This window comes from Micropterus salmoides, unplaced genomic scaffold, assembly GCF_014851395.1.
Source record: "Micropterus salmoides isolate LMB-PRFRI ecotype aquatic unplaced genomic scaffold, ASM1485139v1 Ms_hic_scaffold_2, whole genome shotgun sequence".
NCBI lineage: Eukaryota > Metazoa > Chordata > Actinopteri > Centrarchiformes > Centrarchidae > Micropterus > Micropterus salmoides.
In genome coordinates, this window is record NW_024041150.1 from 53,484,981 (window position 1) to 53,496,252 (window position 11,272).

General features: G+C 47.7%; 2 pseudogenes; one reads left to right on the top strand and one right to left on the bottom strand.

Moving 5' to 3' along the window:
• The window catches only part of LOC119912628, a 337,535-nt pseudogene that overhangs the window by 139,153 nt on the left and 187,110 nt on the right, over positions 1-11,272 (top strand).
• On the bottom strand, positions 8,160-11,258 carry LOC119912681 (annotated as a pseudogene).

Below are 11,272 nucleotides of genomic sequence, written 5' to 3' on the forward strand. Positions count from 1 at the left end.
GCTGCAGAGGAGGAGGGGGAGGAGGGGGAGGTCACATGACCCTTCAGTGAAAGTTTTAACGCAGTAACATGTTGTACTGTTACATCTCCTCAGATTCCTCTTCCCCCTCATTAACATAAAGCAGGATGTTGCTGCAGTAGTTGTTGAGCTGCAGCTGAACTGTTCAGTATCTGACTGCAGCTCACGGTTCTTTTCATTCTGGATCAATCTGCTGATCATTTCCTCCGTTAATTCGAATGATTGTTTGTAAAAGATTCTGCCGTCACAGTTACCCAGAGCCCACAGTGACACCTTCACAATATGACCCCTGCTGTCCGTCAGCTCTCGCTCTCTGCTACGACTCTGCTGCTTAAGTTTTGCAAGAAGACGTCCTCCCCCCTCTTACGCCTCGCAGTGGTTTGGTCCGCTGCCCACCTCTTTCAGACCCTCACAAACTTTATTTCTAAAAAGCGACTCGTGAATTAGTGATTTTATAGAAGATGGATTTTGATGTTGCAGGTTTTGCTTCAACATTAGAGTGGACACATGTTAATAAGGAGGTCGTGGACGTCCTCACCAGCATTAAACATTTCATTTACTGCATTCTGGTTAACGATCAACTTATTTAATATCTGCTGAGTCATGATTCAGTCTTCCCTCCTCTTTGTGTCTTTGTTGGGGAAGGAACCTCTTTAAATGTGACTGTGGCTCCTTTTCACTTCAATGAGAAATTAATTCATTTTAATTCAGTTATAAACTCCGGCACTTTAATAGCTCCTGTGTTTCAGCAGCTTTTCTGCTCACGTTCAAAACTTTCTGCACGTTCAGGGTCTCTTCCACATACCTGTGTTCCCTGACATGTGACATTTAACGAGAGACTGAAATACCAGATTATGCAGGTTATGCAGACGTGAGCATCGTGGCATCATGTGATGTGTACGTTGGAGGTTAGAGGAAGCGTTCTCTGCAGAGTTTTCAGGAGCTTCTTGAAGTTAGAGAGGGTCGCCCTGCTCCGGTGGCGTGTGGCAGCTTGTTCCACCATCGCAGAGCCAGGCGGCGTTCGTTGGAGGAGCGCAGTGGCCCAGAAGCAACGTAGGCTTGTATTGTGGAGCTTAGGTAGATGGTGCAGACCCAGTAGTCACTCTGTATGCAGCATTAGAGATTTGAATCTGACTCTGGAGGCCCCGGGGGGCCAGTGGAGGTCACTCAGTAATGGAGGGACATGTGTCGTTCTGGGCTGACTGTAACTGCTGCTCTGTTGGTTCTCATTAAGGAACCACTTTACTCCAGGTTCACGTAAAATAAATAAATACGTTTGAAACTGATTGAAATGAAGCAGCAGATCTGTTTCTCTTTAACCTGCTGTTTGTTCAGACTCAAGTTACACCGACTGTCAGTCACACACACACACGCCTCCTCAAGCCGCCGTGACCTCCGACCTTTCCCGTGTGGCAGTCGCAGTGCTGATGTGGAACACCTGCCTGCCTGAACGCCGCTCTGTTCCCTGTTCTGGGGTTTCATGTTTACGCATCACTTCCTGTTGCTCGTGAAGTTTTAAAAACGTTTGACACACATCGGCGTGATGTCACTTCCTCCAGAGTCAGAGACGCCTCGCAGATTTCACACGCTCACTGATCGCTGCCAGCTGCAGAGACCCTCGACATCTGTAACACGCAGAGCAGTGCATTGTGGGATCGTTGGTCAGATGTTCACACTCAGAGATCAGACGCTCAAATGATGCCACTTCTCAGTGTGTACCTCCTAGATTCCTCTCCTCGCCCTCCTCGCCTCCTCAGGCCAGTGTGTAATCCACGCCGTCGCCTGACGCTTCTGTTTCTGCTTTTTAGTGATTTCACTAAAAGTAGCTGCTGTTCAACATCGATCATTGTTTGTAGAGAAACAACAACAACTCAAAACAGCAGCGAGGAGACTCGCAGAAACCCCACCGCCAACTAACCTTTTGTAACTGTAGAGCGATGCAGACACCAACACACAAGTAGGGGAGACATAATGCACATATTGTTGTTTGTTTTTTATTTTTATTTTGTTATTATTATATTTTATATTATTATATAATGCACATGTAAACATATGCGACGTTGTTCTTTCTCTGCAAATACTTTTTATTTTTATATAACTTGCATTTGTTTATTCCATATTTACATATTTCTACATTTATTTATATGTAAAACTGCATGTTTGTCCACGTGTAGCACCTCATCGCCAAAGCAAACACACACCATCGTGGTCGTAACACGTCCTGTTTCTCCGATCAGGAACGAGTTATGAATCACCCGATTCACTCTGCACAAGCTCAGTTTAGCATCCTGTAATCATCTTGTGCATTTCCTGCTTTAGTTAAACTCATCAAACTGAAATCTATTAGTTTTATTGTTGTTCTCTGTGACGGTGCACAAACACACACATAAATTATGTTAAAAAACAGTTCAAGTGTTGAATAAAAAGCTTATAGAATCATTACAGAATACATATTGTTACATTTCACCCCAGGGCTTGTTCCTAACCCAGACTGTGGGCTGAACTGGAACGTTTTCCTCCCTGTGTTTGAGACTTAATGCATTTTCTGTCTGTGTTGCAGAGACATTTAATAACAGACACATGAAACCAGGTTGTGTCAGATTTTAAACACACCGGCTTAAAAGAGCTCCGAGTTACAGACAGAAATGTTACAACCATCTCCCCTCTAAATGCTCACGACGGCGTCGACTCGAAGCAGAAGTATAAACCGGCCTTTAGTCCCTCCAACCAGAGATGCAGGCGAGGAGTCGAAGTAACGGCCGTTTAATGAAATGAGACATTGTAGGTTTGGAGTGAATTAAATAGACGTCTGGCACAGCTGGATCATCTGTTCGTGCTCTGTTCCAGCCTGTGATCTCTCAGCCGGCTACAGATCAGATCTTTACTATCCAGAAACACGTCTGTCAACATCACGGCGTGCAGAAACATCTCCAGGACGCAATAAACATTACAGCGTCTGTCCAACAGTCACAGATTACAGCACATCACGCACGGCACGGAAACCCAGGCCTTTGTTCAGGGCTGTGAAGATAAGATAAGACTTTATTGATCCCTCACTGGGGTAGATCACCAAACAGGAGGTGTGTTTTCATCAGATCAGGTTCATCATCACTGTGGGAAACAACAGGAACGCTGATCTCACCTGTTCTCACAGGACTGGATTCATCACTATTATCACTAAAACACGAGGTGAGTGCTGAGTGCAGAGGACGCCGGGCTGACGTGGCAGGTCTGGATTATAGCAGCTGAACTGGTTTTTAACGGACCGGCTCTGACATGATCTGGATTTGCAAGGTCGTATGACTCACTTCAGTTTTGGAAATGTAATTAGTTTTAATTTACATGTTAACACAAATAAATACTGCGTTGAAGTCTACAGTCGAGACAGAGACCACACAAGACAGATATCAGCTCTATCAGGTCTGCTGTGTCTCCCACACACTCACCCCTCTATCATCTGTCTGATAACACACACACACACAGCTGAAGGTCAGAGGTCACACTGAAGACTTTCCATGTTTGCATCATGAGTTCATGTCGAGCTGGAGGAACCGGACGATCACGTCTTTCCTGCAGAACGGGAAGAAAGTTGCTGCTTTGTACTTCTGCTTGACTGTATTTAGTTATCGTTATGGTTTTAAACGTGTCCCTGCATACTGCACGACGCCGTGTTATACAACCCAGCGACGAGAATCAGCTCCGCTTCAGCCGCGACACAAACGAATGCTGTTTACTTGTACTGCAATCAAGTATTTCCCAGTATGACAAAGAACAATAGACCTCCGGCCGTTCAGCCTGCAGAGTGGCTTTCTCAAGTTGTTTGTTTTGGACTCTGTGCAGTAGATGCGTCAGCAGCAGCTGCAGCGCGTTCCTTTGTGGGAAAGTCCTGTGAGAGTGGCGAGCTGTTTGCACGAAGACGACGGCGGATCTGCTGCACGGACTGCAAAACAAACAACTTGAGAGAATCGCTTTGGTTACACTCATAAACTGATTTAGTCAAACAGGACTTTGTTTTAAAGAGACACGAGTTAAACACATCGTTGTCATTCTGTAAACGTTGGAGGACGAGATCTTTGCCCAGCTGATCTGTGGACGTGAAGAAAGGACGTCAGAGTCACGGGGCGCCCTCAGCAATGTGCTGGTAATCTAATGATGCAACGCCTGTTTGGGACAAACAAACTCTAAGTGTTGTTCCCATGATGCAAAGTTTATCTGCTGCGCTCAGAGGTTCAGTCCTGACAGAGTAAACAGACAACAAGACATCTGATTGGGCAGCACGGCTCATCTTTATTGTGATTGGCTGACAGAGACTCCCCTCGCCCAGCGGACATCCTCCTAAATATCAATAACAAGTACAGAAATGTTTTCACATATTAAAGTGGATTTAGAAAACGCTGATCCAGACTCAGCTGCTGCGTTCTCACCAGAATCCAGATCAACCATTCAGGGTCACAAGGGACGGACGAGGACACAAGTACATGGGGGCGGGACGTCCCTCCAATGAGGGACCAATGGGAACCTCCCGCTCCTGAATCCACTAATCAACGACAATGACATCACTCGCAGCAGCCTTCAATATGAAGACCGCTGCTGAAAACTCCCATCATGCAACAGTCCAACATACAGTAGGGAGGCCAGACCCTGTAGTGCTGTTAATGGCTTTTAGTGGTTTGACTGACAGGTCAGGGGGACCAATGGAGTGAAGAGTCCTGAAGCCAGTCAGTCCACATGATTCAGTCATCAAGAACCTGCTGGTTTTCACTACCTGACTGGTTCTATCTGTTTCAGCAGGGGGGTCCAGGAGACCTGGATCTCATGTTAGTTCAGTGATTGTGTAAACAGGTTCCTGCGTTCTCTCATGCTGTGTTCTAGTGTTTTAAAGGTTTGTGGATCTGACCCATCAGACACAGACTGGTTCCTGTGGGCAGAACACGACTGGCTGACTTCAGATCTTTGGTCCTGAACACCCTCTCGCTCTCCTCGGCCCCCAGAGAGCTCTGAAATATCACACCACGGGTTTTTTCATGTTTTTCTTTTCTTTACAAAATGCAAGTTTCTTCCTGAAATGTAAGTTTAGTATAAAAACATTGGCTTTAAAAACACGATCATGATCAAATATCAGGTACAAAAAGTGCTAAAATACGAAACCACCAACGGGTCTACAACCGTCCTCAGAGCCCAGACAGTTCCCACACTCCTGGATCCTTTACAAGACGTCAGTGAAATGCTTCTGTAGGCCGGCTCAGTGGTTTTTGTTCCTGAAGGCTGAAAGCGAAATGTTAAAAAGGGACTTTGGTCTCTCACGTCCCGGATCACACCGGAGTCCTGATCCTGGACCCAAACTAAGAACCTTTCAGTGATCAGTGTTTGATATTAAGGTTTAAAACTGCTCTAGATCCCTCAGTGTGGGAACGTTTGAGGACTCAATAAACAATTTGAGTACTTTTAAGTGGACTTTAAGAAGCTCGTAGTCCTTTGAAGAGACGTAAATATTCCTGAAAGCCTCTCGTTATTCCGAAGACGCTATCTCCCGAAGGATCACAGCCCCCAGGATCAAACCGCCAGGATGTTTTTAAAACGATTTCCTCTAAAGGTCCACGTTGTTTTCTGAGGCAGTGGCAGAACATTCCTCACAGATGATGAAGAGCACGATACTGAAACTCTACCACGACTCAAATCCCTCAGGTAAACAGTCCCATATTGACGGAGATTACCAACTGGTCTGTTTGGACTCCCAGTATCAACAGCGTCCTTTAAAAATGTCCTCAAGAATTCCTCAATTAAAATCCCAGAATATTCCTAACGGAGCAGGACGACAGTACTTCTGAAATGTCCCTCGGTTCTCGGCAGTCGTAGGGGCAGCAGTTCGGGATCTTTTTGACCATCAGCGTCCATGAAGGACCAAACGTAAACCCTGTTCTTGGTTTCCAGTAGAATCCAGATCACAGCTCAGTGTCTCTGGTTTTGTACTTGTAAGATCCGTTGATGCAGAAGGACCAGCTGATCCAGCACCAAGCTGGTCTTACTGTGTGACGGACGGGGCTGGGAACCAATCCCAGCTGTGCTTTCATAGAGTGGGAGGGGCTTAGCGATGCTAGATGCCGACTGGCCGGTGACGACCAGGAAGAGCTTTGGTTTCCCTGATCAGCGGATGGCTGCTGGTCCCGTAAGGCAGGGCCACGCTTATTTATAAAACTTTACTGAGGTCGGCTCTGTCCTTGGCTTGATTGGTCAGAATAACAAGGTAGGCGGAGTCCTGTTGCGCCTCAGTATAAAGTTCAAAGAGCAGAGAGGACGTCTGTGAGGGGTTTTTGTGCTTCCTTAGTCTCACAGCTCTGTTTTACCGATGCCTCTCATTGGCCCAACCATCAGGAGGAGGAGTCTCGCTGGTCCTAAGGCTTTTCTGATTGGTCAAAATGACGGGTTGGATCAGTGACATCCTGAGTGTTGTGTTTCGGGACAGTACGGCAGGGCAGGGCTGTGATTGGTCAGTAGAGGACGGTGGGCGGGACCTTGTGTATCCTGAGCGTCTGGATGGAGAGAGGATTTTCTTTGGTGGCCAGCGAGGGTGACGCCCACTCTGAGCAGGTCTCTATGGAAACAGACAGTATGGAAAGAGATTAGAGCCAAAATACAGAAAACACTTGAGTGTGTCACCGCTTTCTGAACAGAAGCTGGGTTAGGGTCTGGGGTTTTGGGGTTAGGATCTGGGGTTTTGGGGTTGGGTTTTGGGGTTAGGGGTTTTGGGGTTAGGATCTGGGGTTTGGGGTTGGGTTTTGGGGTTAGGGTCTGGGGTTTTGGGGTTGGGTTTTGGGGTTAGGGGTTTTGGGGTTAGGATCTGGGGTTTTGGGTTAGGGTTTTGGGGTTGGGTTTTGGGGTTAGGGGTTTTGGGGGGGTTTTGGGGTTAGGGTTTTGGGTTAGGGGTTTTGGGTCTGGGGTTTGGGTCTGGGGTTTTGGGTCTGGGGTTTTGGGGTTCGGGATTTTGGGGTTAGGGTCTGGGGTTTTGGGTTACGGGTTTTGGGGTTAGGGGTTTTGGGGTTCGGGATTTTGGGGTTAGGGTCTGGGGTTTTGGGTTAGGGGTTTTGGGGTTAGGGTCTGGGGTTTTGGGTTAGGGGTTTTGGGGTTAGGGGTGTTATGTAGTAACGTAGCGAGTCTCACTCAGTGTTCAGCTGCGAGACGATGTCCAGGCTGGTGAACCCGCCCTGCAGGAAGCTCTGCTCGTATCGCTCCATCTTTATGGCTCGGAGCCACTCAGAGACTGAACCACAGGCCGAGAGGGGAGGGGGGCGCGCTGGTCCAACAGGGGCTGGGACGGGCTGAGAGACAGACAGGATTAATGAGACAGGAGGGTGGGGACACAGCTCCAGACTGTTAACATGAGAACGTTTTAATCAAACAAGCCGACTGTCCGGGAGGGATGCTTTCAAACTAAACCTCCATAAAATATAAGTTCTTGGAGAGACAGAGTCTGGCTTTTAGTCTCTAGCGTGCGTCAAACACCAAAAACATTTCCCAAAATGCAGCTGGGCAGTGTCTTTCATCATCCCTGCCTGGTACACAGACTATTTGTTGGATCAGTGTTGCCTGGCAACTCTGAGGAATTGTTGTTTTCACACTTTAAACAAACATGTCTTATGCTAAGCTAAGCTAACGATGTTCAGCACACAGACGTGTGGGCGACATCAAACTGACCGTGTGACAGTCAGAGAGGAAGCTTCCTGCTAAGACTGTAACCTTCAAAATAAAAGCTCAGCGTGTACAGCTGCAGGTACGAGCCGACGTCTCTGCTCGACGGAAGCAGGTTTTTAAATATCTGGACTTTTTTTATTTGTAAACTGAAATCATGAGCAAACACAGGAGGGCGGAAGCCTCCGAGAGACAGACAGGATATTGCTTGAGCTGTAATCCAGGAATGTGATCTGCTCTGCACCTGCTCATGTAAAGAACGGTCTGTGTGTCAATCACACAGCTGGCTGCCCCACAAGCCCCGCCCACAGGCTTTGTATGTGTGCGCCTTTGTCTGAGTGGCAGACGCCGACCTCTGACCTCTGACCTCCAGCAGCTGGTGCATAAGTGACATTCCACAGCTGCCAATCAACACCCCCCCGTTAAAGAGGTGTGTTAACCCGTCTCACCTCGGACCCTCCTGATGCGTCACTTTTAGAGAGGCGGGTTTCGGATCAGCCTGTCGAGCGCCGCCACCACGTCGCAGAACCTCGGCCGGTTGGCTCGTTCCTTCTGCCAGCAGTCCAGCATGAGCGCGTGCAGGGAGGAGGGGCAGTCCGGCGGCGGGGGCAGCGGTAGTCCTGCTCGATGGCGTTAATCACCTGACGGAGAGAGAGACGGGTTAACCGTCTGTGACCTTGATATTTAAACTTAATGTCATTTATTTCATCTGGTTTTCACCGGTTGGTCCTGCGTTTAAAATATCTGACAGATTCATAATTCACCTGCTTTTTAAAGGAGTTTTAACGGCAGACTGTTTTTTATTTATGGCTGAATAAAGTGTTTATAAAATCTGAAGGAGCCCAGTTAGAAAATAATGCGAGTCTTTGACTGAAGTGGAGTTTTAGCATGCATGTGTCTCCGGGTCAAACTAAAAGCTGTGTTCCTTCTTACATCCTGGTTGCTCATGTCCCAATATGGCCGTTCTCCGTATGACATCACTTCCCACATGACGATGCCGTAACTCCACGCGTCGCTGGCTGACGTGAACTTCCTGCAGGTCAATGAAAAAAATCATGTTAAATATTTAACCCCACTGATCTTCGTCCCCGTGCTGCGACCTGCAGGGCGGACACTCACCTGTAGGCGATGGCCTCGGGAGCCGTCCAGCGAATAGGAATCTTTCCTCCCTGAAGAGACACAGACAGTTAGCTAACGGGAGGAGGCTGGTAGCAATTCTTTCAAAATAAAAGCATGGTATATGCTATATGATAACAAAACCCTGGAGAGGTGCGCTGTTCCTTTAAGGCTCATTAGCACATAGCAGACTTACCAGAGAGCTGGTGTAGGTCGGGTCGGACGAGTTTTCATCAGGAACCTGCTGAGACCGAAGTCTGACACCTGAGACAAACAAAAACAAATGTATCATTTTCAAACTGACATGCAGACAGACAGGTGGGCAGGTAGCCCGGTAGGCAAACCGTCTCACCTTACAGACCAGGTTGGAGTTGACCAGGATGTTGCGAGCTGCCAGGTCTCGGTGGACGAAGCTCATGTCGGACAGGTACTTCATCCCCGCCGCGATCCCACGCAGCATCCCCACCAGCTGGATGGTGGTGAACTGCCCGTCATTCATCTGCAGACAGACAGGTGGGAGGTGAGACACAGACAGACAGACAGGTGGGAGGTGAGACACAGACAGACAGACAGGCGGACAGACAGACAGTGAGATAGTGAGACAGACAGACAGGTGGGAGGTGAGACACAGACAGACAGACAGACAGTGAGACAGGCAGACAGGCAGACAGGCGGACGGACAGTGAGACAGGCAGACAGACAGACAGACAGACAGTGAGACAGACAGGCAGACAGTGAGACAGACAGGCAGACAGACAGTGAGACAGACAGACAGTGAGACAGACAGACAGTGAGACAGGCGGACGGACAGTGAGACAGACGGACAGTGAGACAGACGGACAGTGAGACAGACAGACAGACAGTGAGACAGACAGGCAGACAGACAGGTTAGGCCCGTCTCACCCTCAGGAAACTGTCGAGAGCTCCGTTCTCCATGAACTCGGTGAGGATCATGACGGGACAGGAAGTGGTGATGACGCCCTCCAGGTGGATGATGTTGGGGTGCTGGAACTGACCCATGATGGACGCCTCCGACAGGAAGTCCCGCTCTGCTTATCCGTGTAGCCGCCCTTCAGGGTCTTGATCGCCACGTAGTTCTCCTCCGGCCCGGGACCCTCAGCCGCCCGCGACACACCTCGCCAAACTCACCTGGACAGGTACAGCAGAGGGTTTTTTTAAATTTGGAAACTGTTCTGCAGCGTAACGGGAGGTCGCTCCCAACCAGGGAACATGTACAGACAAATACCTGCAGGAACCAATCAGAGCAGAGCTAACCACAAACACCTGTCCAGTCTCTGAGTCAATAAACTGATTCATGGGTTTAATATGGAGCGCTGTTCCTTTAAGGCTCATTAGCACATACCAACACTTCTACACCTCACGCACACACACGCACACACACGCACACACACGCACACACACACGCACACACACGTGTGAGTGCATTGCTGAAAACTTTTAACCCTTGTTTCCGAGGCAACTGCTATCCAGTTACGTCTGACTAATGTCATCACCAGAGACGACTGATGTTACAGTAGCCACACACACACACGCTGTTGACTTTTAATAAAATGTTGGAGAACAAATCTGATGTAATTTTTATAGCGTTCCCTGACGGTGGGAAAGTTAACGTTCTCCTCTCAGAGATCAGAGTTCACAACCTTTCCGGCAGTTTGTTCACAATAAAAGTCTTTTAACACCCAGCACATGTGTGGTTCTTCAGTAACAAAATAAAGGTCTTTTTGTGTTGCAGCTCTTTACCCAGACAATAAATGTTCCTCAAAGGTTTCTTAGCTGAAACGTTCTAAAAGGTTCCTCAAAAGATGATTACTAACATTTCCTAAAAGTTTCTAAACGTTCCTAAAACAAGTACTTAACATGCCTAGATTCATAAAAAGGTTCCAGGGTTTCACAAAAATCCTTAAAATGTCCTGGATCCCCCCAAAAAGTTCACAAATGTTCCTTTTAAGTTCCTTAAACATTACCGTACTTGAATCCCGATCTAAGCCCTAAAAGGCCCTGAAAGGTTCTTTGATCCCTGCCGAAATCCTAAAATTACCTTAAGTCCTACATTTCTAAAAAATGTTCGTGGCTGCTAAAAAATGTTAAGAACCTAAAAGGTTCCTTAAAAGATTTGAATATATTAGAATATAGGGTCCCTGAAAAGTTCATGGTTCCTACAGAGTTGTAAAAAGTGTGTTCGATTACTAGATTTAGAAGGACTCTTTAAAAGGTTCATGTCCTTCATAAGTTCCTTAAGCACGCTAACGTGTGCTAAAAGGTTCCTTAAAGGTTCTTTAGTGCCCGTAAAGGTGCGAGGCTCACCTGCTCCGATCACCTCCTCTATCTTCACGAAGGACGCCTCGATCTCTTTGGCGAACTCCCTCACCGCCTCGTTCGGGTCCTCGTAGGTAAACGGGTCGATGTACACCTTCATCGCTACGACAACGAC